General features: G+C 46.4%; 1 long non-coding RNA gene across 4 annotated transcripts; it reads right to left on the bottom strand.

The window, feature by feature from the left end:
* Positions 1–7,214: 7,214 nt before the first annotated feature.
* Positions 7,215–10,009, bottom strand: LOC123160840 (uncharacterized). Of its 4 annotated transcripts, none has more exons than XR_006480408.1 (5): positions 9,565–10,009; positions 9,309–9,380; positions 8,682–9,221; positions 7,676–8,590; positions 7,215–7,593 (listed from the first exon to the last, which is right to left on the bottom strand). It is a non-coding gene; the product is annotated as an uncharacterized lncRNA (long non-coding RNA). The 4 variants fall into 4 exon arrangements; XR_006480410.1 differs by having other exon boundaries at positions 7,215–8,121; positions 8,205–8,590; positions 9,565–10,008; XR_006480409.1 differs by lacking the exon at positions 7,215–7,593 and having other exon boundaries at positions 8,158–8,590; positions 8,682–9,023; positions 9,117–9,221.
* Between the last annotated feature and the right edge of the window lie 2,770 nt (positions 10,010–12,779).

Raw genomic sequence — 12,779 nt, 5'->3', positions numbered from 1 at the left:
GACTAAAGTGAGAGAGACAGACACCCGCTAGCCACCTTTAAGCACGAGTGCTCGTAACGGTGAAACCAGTCTCGCGTAAGCGTACACGTAATGTCGGTCCGGGCCGCTTCATCTCACAATACCGCTGAACCAAAGTATGACATTCTGGTAAGCAGTATGACTTGTATCACCCACAACTCACTTGTGTTCTACTCGTGCATATGACATCTACGCATAAAACCTAGGCTCTGATACCACTGTTGGGGAACGTAGTAATTTCAAAAAAATTCCTACGCACACGCAAGATCATGGTGATGACATAGCAACGAGAGGGGAGAGTGTTCGTCCACGTACCCTCGTAGACCGTAAGCGGAAGCGTTAGCACAACATGGTTGATGTAGTCGTACTTCTTCACGATCCGACCGATCCAAGCACCGAACGTACGGAGCCTCCGAGTTCAGCACACATTCAGCTCGATGACGATCTCCGGCCTCCGATCCAGCAAAGCACCGGAGATGAGTTCCGTCAGCACGACGGCGTGTTGACGATGATGATGTTCTACCGGCGAAGGGCTTCACCTAAACTCCGTGATGATATGACCGAGGTGGAATATGGTGGAGGGGGGCACCGCACACGGCTAAGGAACGATCCGTAGATCAACTTGTGTGTCTATGGGGTGCCCCCCGCCCCCGTATATAAAGGAGGGAGGGGGGAGGTGCGGACGGCCCCCTAGGGGTGCGCCTGGAGGAGTCCTACTCCCACCGGGAGTAGGACTCCCCCCTCTTGCCTTGGTGGAGAAGGAAAGGGGGGAGGGGAAAGAGGAAAGGGGGCGCCGCCCCCCCCCCTTCCTTGTCCTATTCGGACTAGGGGGAGGGGGCGCGTGGCCTGCCCTGGCCGGCCCTCCTCTTCTCCCTCATGGCCCACTAAGGCCCATTAACCCCCGGGAGGGTTCCGGTAACCCCCCGGTGTTCCGGTAAAATCCCGATTTCACCCGGAACCATTCCGATGTCCAAACATAGGCTTCCAATATATCAATCTTTATGTCTCGACCATTTCGAGACTCCTCGTCATGTCCGTGATCACATCCGGGACTCCGAACAAACTTCGGTACATCAAAACTTATAAACTCATAATAAAACTGTCATCGTAACGTTAAGCGTGCGGACCCTACGGGTTCGAGAACTATGTAGACATGACCTAGAACTATTCTAGGTCAATAACCAATAGCGGGACCTAGATGCCCATATTGGTTCCTACATATTCTACGAAGATCTTTATCGGTCAAATCGCATAACAATATACGTTGTTCCCTTTGTCATCGGTATGTTACTTGCCCGAGATTTGATCGTCGGTATCCAATACCCAGTTCAATCTCGTTACCGGCAAGTCTCTTTACTCGTTCTGTAATGCATCATCCCGCAACCAACTCATTTGGTCACATTGCTTGCAAGGCTTATAATGATGTGCATTAACGAGAGGGCCCATAGATACCTCTCCGACGATCGGAGTGACAAAACCTAATCTCGAAATACGCCAACTCAGCATGTACCTTCGGAGACACCTGTAGTACTCCTTTATAATCACCCAGTTACGTTGTGACGTTTGGTAGTACCCAAAGTGTTCCTCCGGTAAACGGGAGTTGCATAATTCTCATAGTTACAGGAACATGTATAAGTCATGAAGAAAGCAATAGCAGTATACTAAACGATCAAGTGCTAGGCAACGGAATGGGTCATGTCAATCACATCATTCTTCTAATGATGTGATCCCACTAATCAAATGACAACACATGTCTATGGTTAGGAAACATAACCATCTTTGATCAATGAGCTAGTCAAGTAGAGGCATACTAGTGACTATATGTTTTGTCTATGTATTCACACATGTATCATGTTTCCGGTTAATACAATTCTAGCATGAATAATAAACATTTATCATGATATGAGGAAATAAATAATAACTTTATTATTGCCTCTAGGGCATATTTCCTTCAGTATGTATGCAGATACATGAGGGGGGGTCGATATACCCCCTCTCCGATAGCATTTCCTTCTTCATATGTTGAGTTAGTTGATTTAGGTTAGTTGATTTATAGTGCATTTTAGGTTAGTTGTTGTTAGTGCATTTTAGGTTAGTCTATTTCTTCTTCTTCGAGCGTCGATCAACCCCCTCTCGCTCGACCAACTCTCCGAGGATCGCTGAGCAGTCGAGGGTCGGGAACTAGGGTGGAGGGTCGAGGGTCACCGAGGGGTCGAGGGTAGTCGTGGGTTCGAGGGGCGAGGGTTGTCAAGGGGTCGAGGGTTCGAGGGGTCGAGGGTCGAGGGTTCTAGGGTGAGGGTTCGAGGGTTCTATATGGTCGAGGGTTCGAGGGTCGAGGGTCGAGGGTTTGAGGATTCTAGGAATATGAAAAGGTTAGAATTTTTAATGTTAACTTCATAGAATTTTTTTGGTGATATTATTGTCGAATATGCAAATGTTTGTATGTTCGTATGCAAAGAATATGTCAATTTTTTGTAGTAGATGATGATGATGATATATGAAAACTTGGTCAATTTTTTCTGTTGTAATTTTGTTCGATGAATGTTTTCTGTTAAAACTCGTATTAAGTTTGTTCGATGAATGTTTCATGGGCTCATCAGACATAAGGGGGGAGGAGTCCCCCTCCAGTTCAACATATATTCAACATGAGGGGGGGGGGTCGATACCCCCTCCCCGATAACTTCGACATGAGGGGGGTCGATATACCCCCTCCCTGATAACATTTTTTTTCCATGTATGTATGTCATCGTTGTCGATATACCCCCTCCTTTACCAAGTTAAAAGAGCGTTGTCGTCGAGGCCACCCCGAACCCTTTAAGTGTTGCCGAGGCCACACCAAACCCTAGAGAAGCGTCGCGGCCATTAATTAATATAATTCCTTGTTGTGAATAGCTATAGCTAGGTCTACGTTTGCCACTAATATATCCATCTGGCATGTTTGTATAATAATTGCCATGTTGTAATATTTGCAGAAACTATGGAGCACGGCCGAGACGAGGAAGCAGAACGGGTGTTGGGGGACATAATCGCAGCCGGAGCTGATGTCATGTCGTATCTCAACGAAACCGATGGTCTAGAAGGAGAGGGTGAAGAAGCAGGCCACGGTTATCGAACAACGGAGGAGGAAGGACATGATTATGATGGCTCCGGTGACTGAATGTCGGTGCAAGAAGGAGCTCGTGATGACGGCTCCGGTGACCGAACAGAGTCCGGCCAGGTATATATATTAATTAAGCATGTGCTGACTAGCTAATTGATGCATTCATTGTTTTGGTATCTACACATATTAACTCTCGTCTTTCATCTTATTTCTAGCCCTCCGGATCGAGCACAACTTTGGTAAAGAGACGAGGCCCGAAGAAAAAGTTGCGCTCAGATGAAAGGTTCACGATCACAGCAATCGCGTGCGATGGCCAACCGATTGAACCCCTCCGGACCAAGGAGGCATTTACTGCTCAGTGCGGGGTTCTTGTTAGGGACATGATCCCGATCAGCATCGAGCTATGGAATCAGCCTAAGGATGAAGAGCTTCAAGTTTCTTTTGTCGAAGATAGACAGAAAGATGATCTTTGGAAGCGCTGAAGGTAAATTTCACCCTACCGGAAGAGGAGGATCCGGAGAATCCAGTTATGGAGCCAATGATCAAGTCCTTTGCATTCAAGAAGATGGCAGATCTATTCAGGAGGTGGAAGAATGAGCTGAAAGCAAAGTTTGTCGACAAAAAAAAGACACCAGAATTCGTCGGCCGATTTGAGAAGCTCAGAGATCAATGGGACGCATTTGTGGCCAACAAGACATCGGAGAGGAGTAAGAAGATGTCAGCGACAAACAAGATAAATGCTGCGAAGAAGGAGCATCACCATCATACGGGGTCAGGTGGCTACCTCAAAGCCCGACCGTTGTGGGCCAAGGCTGAGAACGACTTGCTTGATAAAGGGGTCGAACCAGAGACATTGAACTAGCCAGACCGTTGCCGGACTTGGTTCTTCGGGGTTGGCAGAACCTTGGACCCTGTAACAGGGAAGTGCATTTGGACGAGGGAGCAACTGCGAATACCCCTCACGAAGCTTCGGCACTATATTAACGTAGCGCAGGAAGGGACGTTCGTTCTAGACAGAGAGAAGGACAAGCTCACAATGGCCCTCGGGAATCCTGAGCACCCTGGACGGACACGAGGCACGCCAGGCTCCGTTCCGTGGAAGGCTGGGTTTCCGGACGCAGGCGGTTACAAATGCCAAGAGAGGAGGAGGAAAGTGGAGCAGAGCGAACTGCAGGAGCTGCACACAAGGATACAGAAGCTAGAGGAACGAGATGCAGTTCGAAGCAAGCGACCTACCGAAGCTACCCCCGAAGCTACCCCGCCATCTCAGCGGAGAAGCAGCGTGGCTTCCACCGAGCTGCTTCAGCTGGAGCCTGTCTTCATGGCTCCTGCTAGCTACCCCGTGGATGCTATCACGGAGTCTCAACATTGCCACCTTATGACGCAATGGCAGAACTACAAAGTCAAGGCGGTTGTCGGCTCTGTTCGACCTCCTGAACCTGGCGCAACTTTTCACTGTTGTCCAATTCCAGAAGGATATGCTAGGGTGACGGTGGAATAAATAACAGAGGGATTTGAGGAGCTCGTGCTTGACCACCCTACCGGTGAAGGGGAGACTTGGTTGGGTTCTGCTTTGAAGACTCCATGCCTATGGCGGAAGGAGCTCATCAACCTTCCGAACTGGATGCCTCCGCCTCCTCCTCCGACGAGTCAGGGCACTCCGCCTCCTCCTCCTACTGCTCCTCCGGCGAGTGATCAGGGCACTCCGCCTCCTTCTCCGGCGCTTGGCGGCACTCCGCCTGCGCCGGTGCGCCCGACCAGCCAGCCTCCTCCTTCTCCGCCTCGTCATCAAGGGCGGAAGAGACCCGCCGCCGCTCCGGCTGCTCCCGCACGTCCTAGTCCTTCTCCTCCTCCTCGTAAGCAAGTAAATAAGAAAGTCGCAGCCGCTTGGCCTGCTCTGGCGTCTAGCAGTATAGGCGGGAGGCAATACAGATTCAGTCCATCTCTCAAGACTCCGAAGAAGTTACCATACGAGATGACCGAGAAGGAAAACGAGGAGATCTGTCAAGCCCAAGTGAAGGACTACTTCGCAACGCAAAGATCTAAGAGACATCCACCTCTGGAGGAGAAGATAGATCCGGTGAAAGAGAAGCACACTTTGGATGCCCTGCAGCAACCACCACCGTCTTCGCCGCAAACCAACTATGAGCGCATTACTGAAAAGACATATAAGGAAGCGAAGCGGTCGGGAAGTACTTGCAGTGACAAAAGGTTACAAGAACGAAGAACTGGGAAAAAAATTCCCCAGCTCGCCGAACAAGCAAACCAATCGTGCCCCCCCCGCTCAAGGTGTCTAGCGATATCGTCGCTAATCATCCGGGGATCTTGCCCGATACCAATCCTGGAGATTATGATGATGCACATTTTGATATAATGGAGGTGAACGAATTCAAATACGAGTACGGGAAGCCTCTTGTCAAAGATGGAACTACTCTAACAACGATGATGCAAAGATTCCATGATTGGTACATGGAGACCTGCAGAAAGCAGTCAGCTGGGAAGAAAATCAATACTTTGACGCTGAAAGTTAAAGGGGACCAGCACGACCTTGTTGGAATTGAGGAGTTGTCTGTTCCATTTGAGGAGTTCTTCAAGTTTTTCAATCTAAAGGCCCTCGATAAATTAACTGTCACTTGCTACTATCTGTAAGTACTACTTCTGTCATTAAGTCTCTATATATAGCTCAACTCTTTCATTGCATGTATATATAATTATCCTCCCTATATTATGCAGATTGAAGATCGTTGAATGCAGAAAAGCTGAAATGTATGATATTGGGTTCATTAACACAAATCTCATAGATGAATTTACGGTTAAATTTCATGCCGAAGAAACCGAGGAGAACTTGCTACGATCGTTGGTAATAAATCAAAACAAAGATACAATACTCTTTCCTTACAACTTCAAGTGAGTGTTACTGTCTTGTGCATATTCGGTTTCCCTTAATTATTACTCGAGGTTATAGTAATTAATGTAACTGGTGAGTTGTATGCATGTGTGCGTAGTTTCCACTATATTCTCCTAGAGATTAAGCTTGAGAAGGGACTAGTAAGAGTCTTAGACTCGAGACGAAAAGATCGCGAGGAATATGCGGACATGTCTAAAATGCTCGAGAAGTAAGTTAAATCGATCATTATCGCACCATATCGGCAACTTTGTTCATTTCGTGATATCAAGTAATTGTTTTCTTTGTCTCGCAGGGTTTGGAAATTATTCACCGCACAAGTTTCGGGACTGCCGCGGGATCTGCGATGGAAATTTTTGAAAGTAAGTACTACTAGCTAGCTAGTTCCGCACATCTTCCGTTGAGTCTAGCTACTTTCATCAATGCCATTTATAATGCTTCATTATCAGTTTGATTTACCTTTGTTTCTCGTAAAGTGCTTGTGGCAGGAACCCGAGAATAATTATTGTGGATACTACGTCTGCGAGTTCATCTACAACGCGACGGCAAAGAATATGCGGGGCTACTCTAAAAGACAATATGAGGTGCATAAGCAAAAATATTCACAAGTTTATTTTATTACCATCATTTTTGTTGAGTTTCATTCATATATATGTATTGGCCCCCTTATTCAAATTAGATGTGGGAGATGCGGAATGAACTCCTACCACAAGATCGCATGCGAGCAATTCAAGAGGAATTGGCTAGATTCTTTCTTGACCACGTCATCAATAAAGCCGGAGAATACCACCATGCATGTGGAAGTTGAGTTCATATGTTAGGGTATTGTAAGAGATCTTACATATTGTATAGATATACTAGTTGTTGGGGCGCCACCTGGTGGCGCCTCTTGAGGCGTTATTGGGCGCACTAATCAAACTTCCGTAGTTGTTAACGCGCTGACAGTGTAGACAAGCGACAATGGTTAAAGATATATCACAACTCTACCGATAGCTGCAGACAACTGATCAAACATTTTTTGGTATTTTTTTAAACCACATTCATACACCTCTTATCAAGAGACCAAGGATACAGAGGCAAGAGGAAATAAAGATTGAAACACGATCTCAGAGTGGAAAGATCTCCTTACATGAAGCATGTTGCTGTGACAATTACGGATTACCACTAATAAATAATTGACTGACTGATGTATATATACTATAAAGGAAATTCAAAATCATTCAACCAAACCAATGCAAGATCCATAAACAGAGAACAATAATGCCATACGTGTTATTTCCATGCTATAAACCCAAATCTATTAATAATAAAACTGTGGATATTGCTGACAACTAACTTTGTTTTGGACAGTGCCATCACTAAATCCAGAAATTTTAATTGCAGGAGTACAAGAATACTTTTCAAGAGATACTTGTGGCGCAATGAATAAGCAAAATAAATACTGTTAGTGGACAATCGCAGGAGCACAACAACGACGGCTTGAGCCGCGAGTCCTGTGAGGTGAGGATGCGCTGTCAAGGATCAAGGGAACAATCAACACTTCTGTGTATGACTTCATCACATTATCTTCCTGCATCACATAATAATATTGTAATGAGAAGATAAAAGAAGAATATCTAAAACTCTCAAGGTAGTAAATATCATATATTTACCTTGAAAGTTTTCTAGTATATGTGAGACAAACATTGGATCTGTTGCAAGTTATCTTCTCCTAGAATTAACTCACACAAGTTAACCAAAGCTTATGGAATATCGAATCCTTGATTAGCATCAGGAGGATATTCATCTATGTGTAGGAATACTCATGTAAAATTCTTATAAACAAATATAACTGGTTCGTTACACATGCATATATCATTAAATGGAGAATGTAAACAAACGTAAGATTGTATCGGATATCTCTGCCTGAGATGTTCATGGGCGGTGCCAGCAAGCCACCCCTTCCGGTGCCTTTTTTGTTCAAAAGGATGACCGAATTAGCAATCACAAACACGATGTGTGTATTATATATAGAAACTTGATTTCAAAATGCTGCAAACAACTCCATTGCGAGTAGAAGCCTTGCAGAGACACAATAACTTGCCAAATTCCATACTTGCTGCTCAGAAGTTAAAGCCTATTAGCTCAAAGACTATACACAATGTAAAACAGAAGTATGTGGCATTGCAGTTTTAGTATTACATAAATCAGCTCTTCAGCAGGTTTAAGAAGTTCCTGCTCAGCCTTGCTCGTATCCCAATCTATCTGATGCTCCTTTGCTATATCCTTAAGAACTTCCAACTTAAATTGCCTACACGGCTTATTGACTGACAACTTCTCAATTACCTTCAGAAGGACATCGTTGATTTCAATAGTGAGCATAAAATACATGCAGTAGTGACAACAAATGGCTTTGCAGAAAAAGAAATGAAATACACAAACATTTGGGCATATGTCAACTGCAGCAGCAACGAAATCTTTCCCATACTTCTTGTAAAAAAGGTCGCACATTTGACTGCGTTCAGAGCACCATTGGGGCTGCAATAATCAAACTGCGGATACCATCTTCCAGGTCTGCTGGGCATTCCCTGAAGAAAAGGTAGGCCAGTAGCACCAGTTTAGGTCCTGGTTTTCAGTACAAACAATTCTAAAAGCAAGGAAATGTTGCAAGATGCATACTTCTGCTTGGCAATGATGGAAAGCCGTGTAAGAAACAGTTGGCGTAACAGTTCAATAATCTCATTTCCATAGGTCAATAACCATCAGTACCATAATGTGCTTATTAAAGAGGAATAACAAAGTAGAATGCCCAGTACACACCTGCATTTTGAGATGACGCAAATCATGGTTAAAATAAGGACCTTGAAAGTGTATTGGCAGTGTGCTCAGAAATATCCCAATAATTGTGTTAAAAAAAGAAATATCCCAATAACTGGGGCCTTTTCGCCAACAGAACGGACATTCTCAACATCAAATTCATCCACACAATAACCCCAGAGAACAAATATGATTTCATTGCCCCTACATATTTAGATAGAGAATGAGAATGAGTCTAAAAGTAAATGGCAGAAAATATAATTGAAAAGCAGAAGATAAATAGGTTGCAGAACCCACAACAAATCCTTGAGCATTATTGTCCTTATCTTTGAGGGCTCTATCTGATGCATTTTGCAAAACATATTCTGCCGCGACCTCGAGATTTCTGATTGTTAACGACCACTAAGCATATCCAAATAAATAAATTAATGTGCAGTTCGGCAGGAATAAAAGAGAGCTCTCAAAAAGCTGACATGAGAAAGTACAAACCATGGCCATGGGGGCATAGGGGAGGGTCAGACCTCCTGGCCCGCTGCTCCTCTCCTTGGTCCTATACGCCACCTTCAGTCCCTGAAGAATAAGAAGAGAAACACAGAAAGAGACTCAGAACAAGCTTAGTCAAATTGGAAGAAAAAACGAGAAATCCAAAAGGCTGGGATTTGTGCATCGAGGATGATCTCCTTGACGGAGTAGGCAGCCAGGGAGAAGTGGGCATGATTGAGGAGAAGCAGGGAGGGGCGATCACCATCGGCTGACTTGCCGATGTCGAGGATGGCATCGAAGTAGCTCTTGATCCAGTTATCTTTTCTCACCATCCAACAAACACGCACATAAAGATGGGAGGGCACCTCTCCATGGCTGCAGTACCAGGGCCAGAGCACCTTTTCCATGGCGTCCTCTAGCAAAAGCAGTGTTGTGGGCGTGCTGGATCTGAGCCCGCGTCGCATCCGGGCCTATTCTTCGATCTGGGGCGAGGGGGAGGGAAGGAGGTCGCTGATGAGGAGAAGGTAAGGGGGAAGAGAAGGGGGTGGTGTGTCAGCCATGGAGGAGGTCGCCGGTGGTGGTGGCGGCGGCAGACGAGGGAGAGGGAGAGGGAGAAGGTAAGGGAAGCGGAAGAGAGGGCCCAATCGCGATCCTTTTTTTCTCTCGCTATTATTTTCATCACGGTTTCTATCTTTCCTGCCCAACCAACACCATCGACGTGGCATACGCGAGCGGGCGCTCCTTCCGCGCGACTGTTAATGGGTTTAATATGTAGCCAGTACGTAAGATATACGAAAACTTGTTGTTCGACCAATCTCTCGGAGAGAAGGAGAGGTCGATCACTTCTCTCTGTATATGTTCATGACGATCTTCTGTACTTAATAGTTTCCTTCATTTGCTTACTAGCTAGCTAGCGTGTCGAGTCCTCTCTATACGTAGCCTCGACCAAGCACGAAGATAAAAGAGGACACTTCTCTCTATTAGCTAGCTAACACAATATATGAAACCCCTAAATTAACCCTACAAAACCCCCCCAACCCCCCGCCCACCCCCCCCTCAGAAAAAAAAAACACAGCCCCTGAAATGCTGACACGTGAAAGCCTTTTGGTCCCGGTTGGTGGCACCAACCGGGACAAAAGGCCCCCTGCCTGGGCAAGCGACAGCGCCCACGTGGAGCCCCATCTGTCCCGGTTCCTGGGCGAACCGGGACTAAAGGGACAGGGCTTTAGTAACGACCCTTTAGTCCCGGTTCGGGAACCGGGATAAATGGCACTCACGAACCAGGACGAATGGGGGTTTTTCTACTAGTGCGTCTAGTTGATCTAGACGTCGACGCCGTTAAGCTACCTCTCCCTCTAGTTTTCTCAGCGGTTCTTAGCTCTGGACAGCGAAGCTCTACTACAATAGTACATGTGCAATAAGTAGAGAGATCATGCGTTTGATTCTTATTTGAGGGACTTTAAGAACGATCTTCACCAACTCTTCTTCCGCTGCAACCCATTGTTGGTAAGATTAGATCTAACTTTGTACTCACACCTCTATAGTGATCCTGGTTTAGTTTTGCATAGGATGATTTATTTAATTTTGTTTTCTACTATGATTCCCAACAGCCGCCCCATGCCGGTGGCATCATTTGTGGCACTGACTGGCGGGTCCTAGGCCATAATCTATTTTTCAATTAAAAATAAAATAAAAATGGATATAGGGGAAGAAGTTTATGGGACAAAAGTTGCTCTCGGACAACTTCCCCTAAATTTTACAGTCATCCCATCAAACCAGTTTTGCGGGAAGTTTCTTAAGGGAGCTATTGGAGTTGGTCTAATAAAGGAAGTTGCGTGTAATTGCTTGGCTTCCCTTTAGCATATACTCACTTTGTTCTTATTTACTCCGCATATTAGCTTTGGCCTAAGTCAAACTTTATAAAGTTGGACCAGTTTTATCGAAAACAATCTAAAGTGGACTCACCACTCCTTCGTACATAACAAACAAGTCCAGGGCCACCCGATTAGGTGTAACCCAGATCAAGTTTATATTGTTTTCGATAAATTTAGTTAAACTTTATAAAATTTGACTTCCGCCAAAGCTTTGATTTGATTCTAATGACATTGATTTATATTGTGGATGTTAATAATGTTTTTTACTATGAACTTGATCAAAGTTTATAAAGTTTGACTCGAGAGAAAGCCAATACGCGAATAAATAAAAACGGAGGGAGTACTACTATGTTGTACTTGAGCTTGAGCTTGTAATATCCATAAAATTTTCTTCGGAACAAAGCAAGCAGGCAACTGCTTTGGGCTCGAGAGGTCGCTAGTTGGAAATATGACGTCGTCGCCCCAAAAAAGAGAGAAGGAAATATGACGTCATCGAGGTAAATGCTCTGATCCCAGCGCGTCAGTTCGACACACGGGAACTCCGAACTCACTCGGATTGGATCGCGATATCAAATCAAAATCCGCCCCCGCTCTGTCTCCCGCGTCTCTTGGCTTCTTCCTTCCCGGACCCCCGATCCAGCCGCCTCGCCTTCCTCCGTTTGGGCTTCCCATCGAAGGTCCATTGGCCGAATTTTATTAGAAACAGGTGAAGTACAGGTGCAGCGAGGTTCGCAGTCTAGGCAAACTTCTGTCTGCCGGCGGCGCTTGCTCCGGCGGCGAGCTCCATGTCGCGGCCGCCGGCAGCATCAAGAGCAACAGTCTTCCGTGTCCCAGTGGCGGCAGGGCCATCGTGATCAAGAACCAGGCCACCCACCCGCGGTCAGCGGCCGCAGCATGCGCGAGCTCGTAGAGGAGGCTCGCGTCGCCAAGGCGCGCCCTGCCGCCGAAGAAGAGGAGGCCATCCGTCGGCGCGACATCGAGCGCCGCAGAGCGGAGGCCCGGCGGAAGGTGGACCGGATGGTGGGCACCGTGGAGTTCAACGATCCGTACACCGATCCCGCGGACGTGACCAGGTCCCCGGAGGAGCTGCTCGAAGCAAGGCGGGAAGCATGGCGCGCGCAAGCTCAACTCATCGCCATGGCTCGTGGTCGACTGGTCGTCGACGTGAAACGGACGATGCTGCGCCGAAGCGGAGATGCGCCCACGGCCGTGTGCTGGACTGATCCAAGGAGGAGATGAGCATGTCCCCGGCGTGGCCTTAATTACCGGTGAAATGTTGGAGCCTTGCTTACCAATTAGCTGACCAACCAATTCCTGGTCGATTCTACAGAAAAATCAGGTTGCTCGAGCGGGTTACAAGTGAGGTTTTCAATGCTGCTAGAGGATGGCGCCCCGGAACACTTCAAATCACTGATGATGGCTGAAGGAAATGGAGAAGAAGCTGTCAAGGGGCCCTGCTAAAGGTTGTTCTTCTAGCTGCCTGACGATCTTCACTCGCTGCCTGCACCAAGTAACTTCAGGTTTTGATTTTTATTGTGTTCCTCCCTTTGTTCTGACTGTTGTTTCCCGGGCCCCCACTTAAACTTGAAACTTATGTAATATC

Source organism: Triticum aestivum, chromosome 7B (genome assembly GCF_018294505.1).
Source record: "Triticum aestivum cultivar Chinese Spring chromosome 7B, IWGSC CS RefSeq v2.1, whole genome shotgun sequence".
NCBI classification, from domain to species: Eukaryota; Viridiplantae; Streptophyta; class Magnoliopsida; order Poales; family Poaceae; genus Triticum; species Triticum aestivum.
This window is presented reverse-complemented; position numbering and strand designations above follow the sequence as displayed.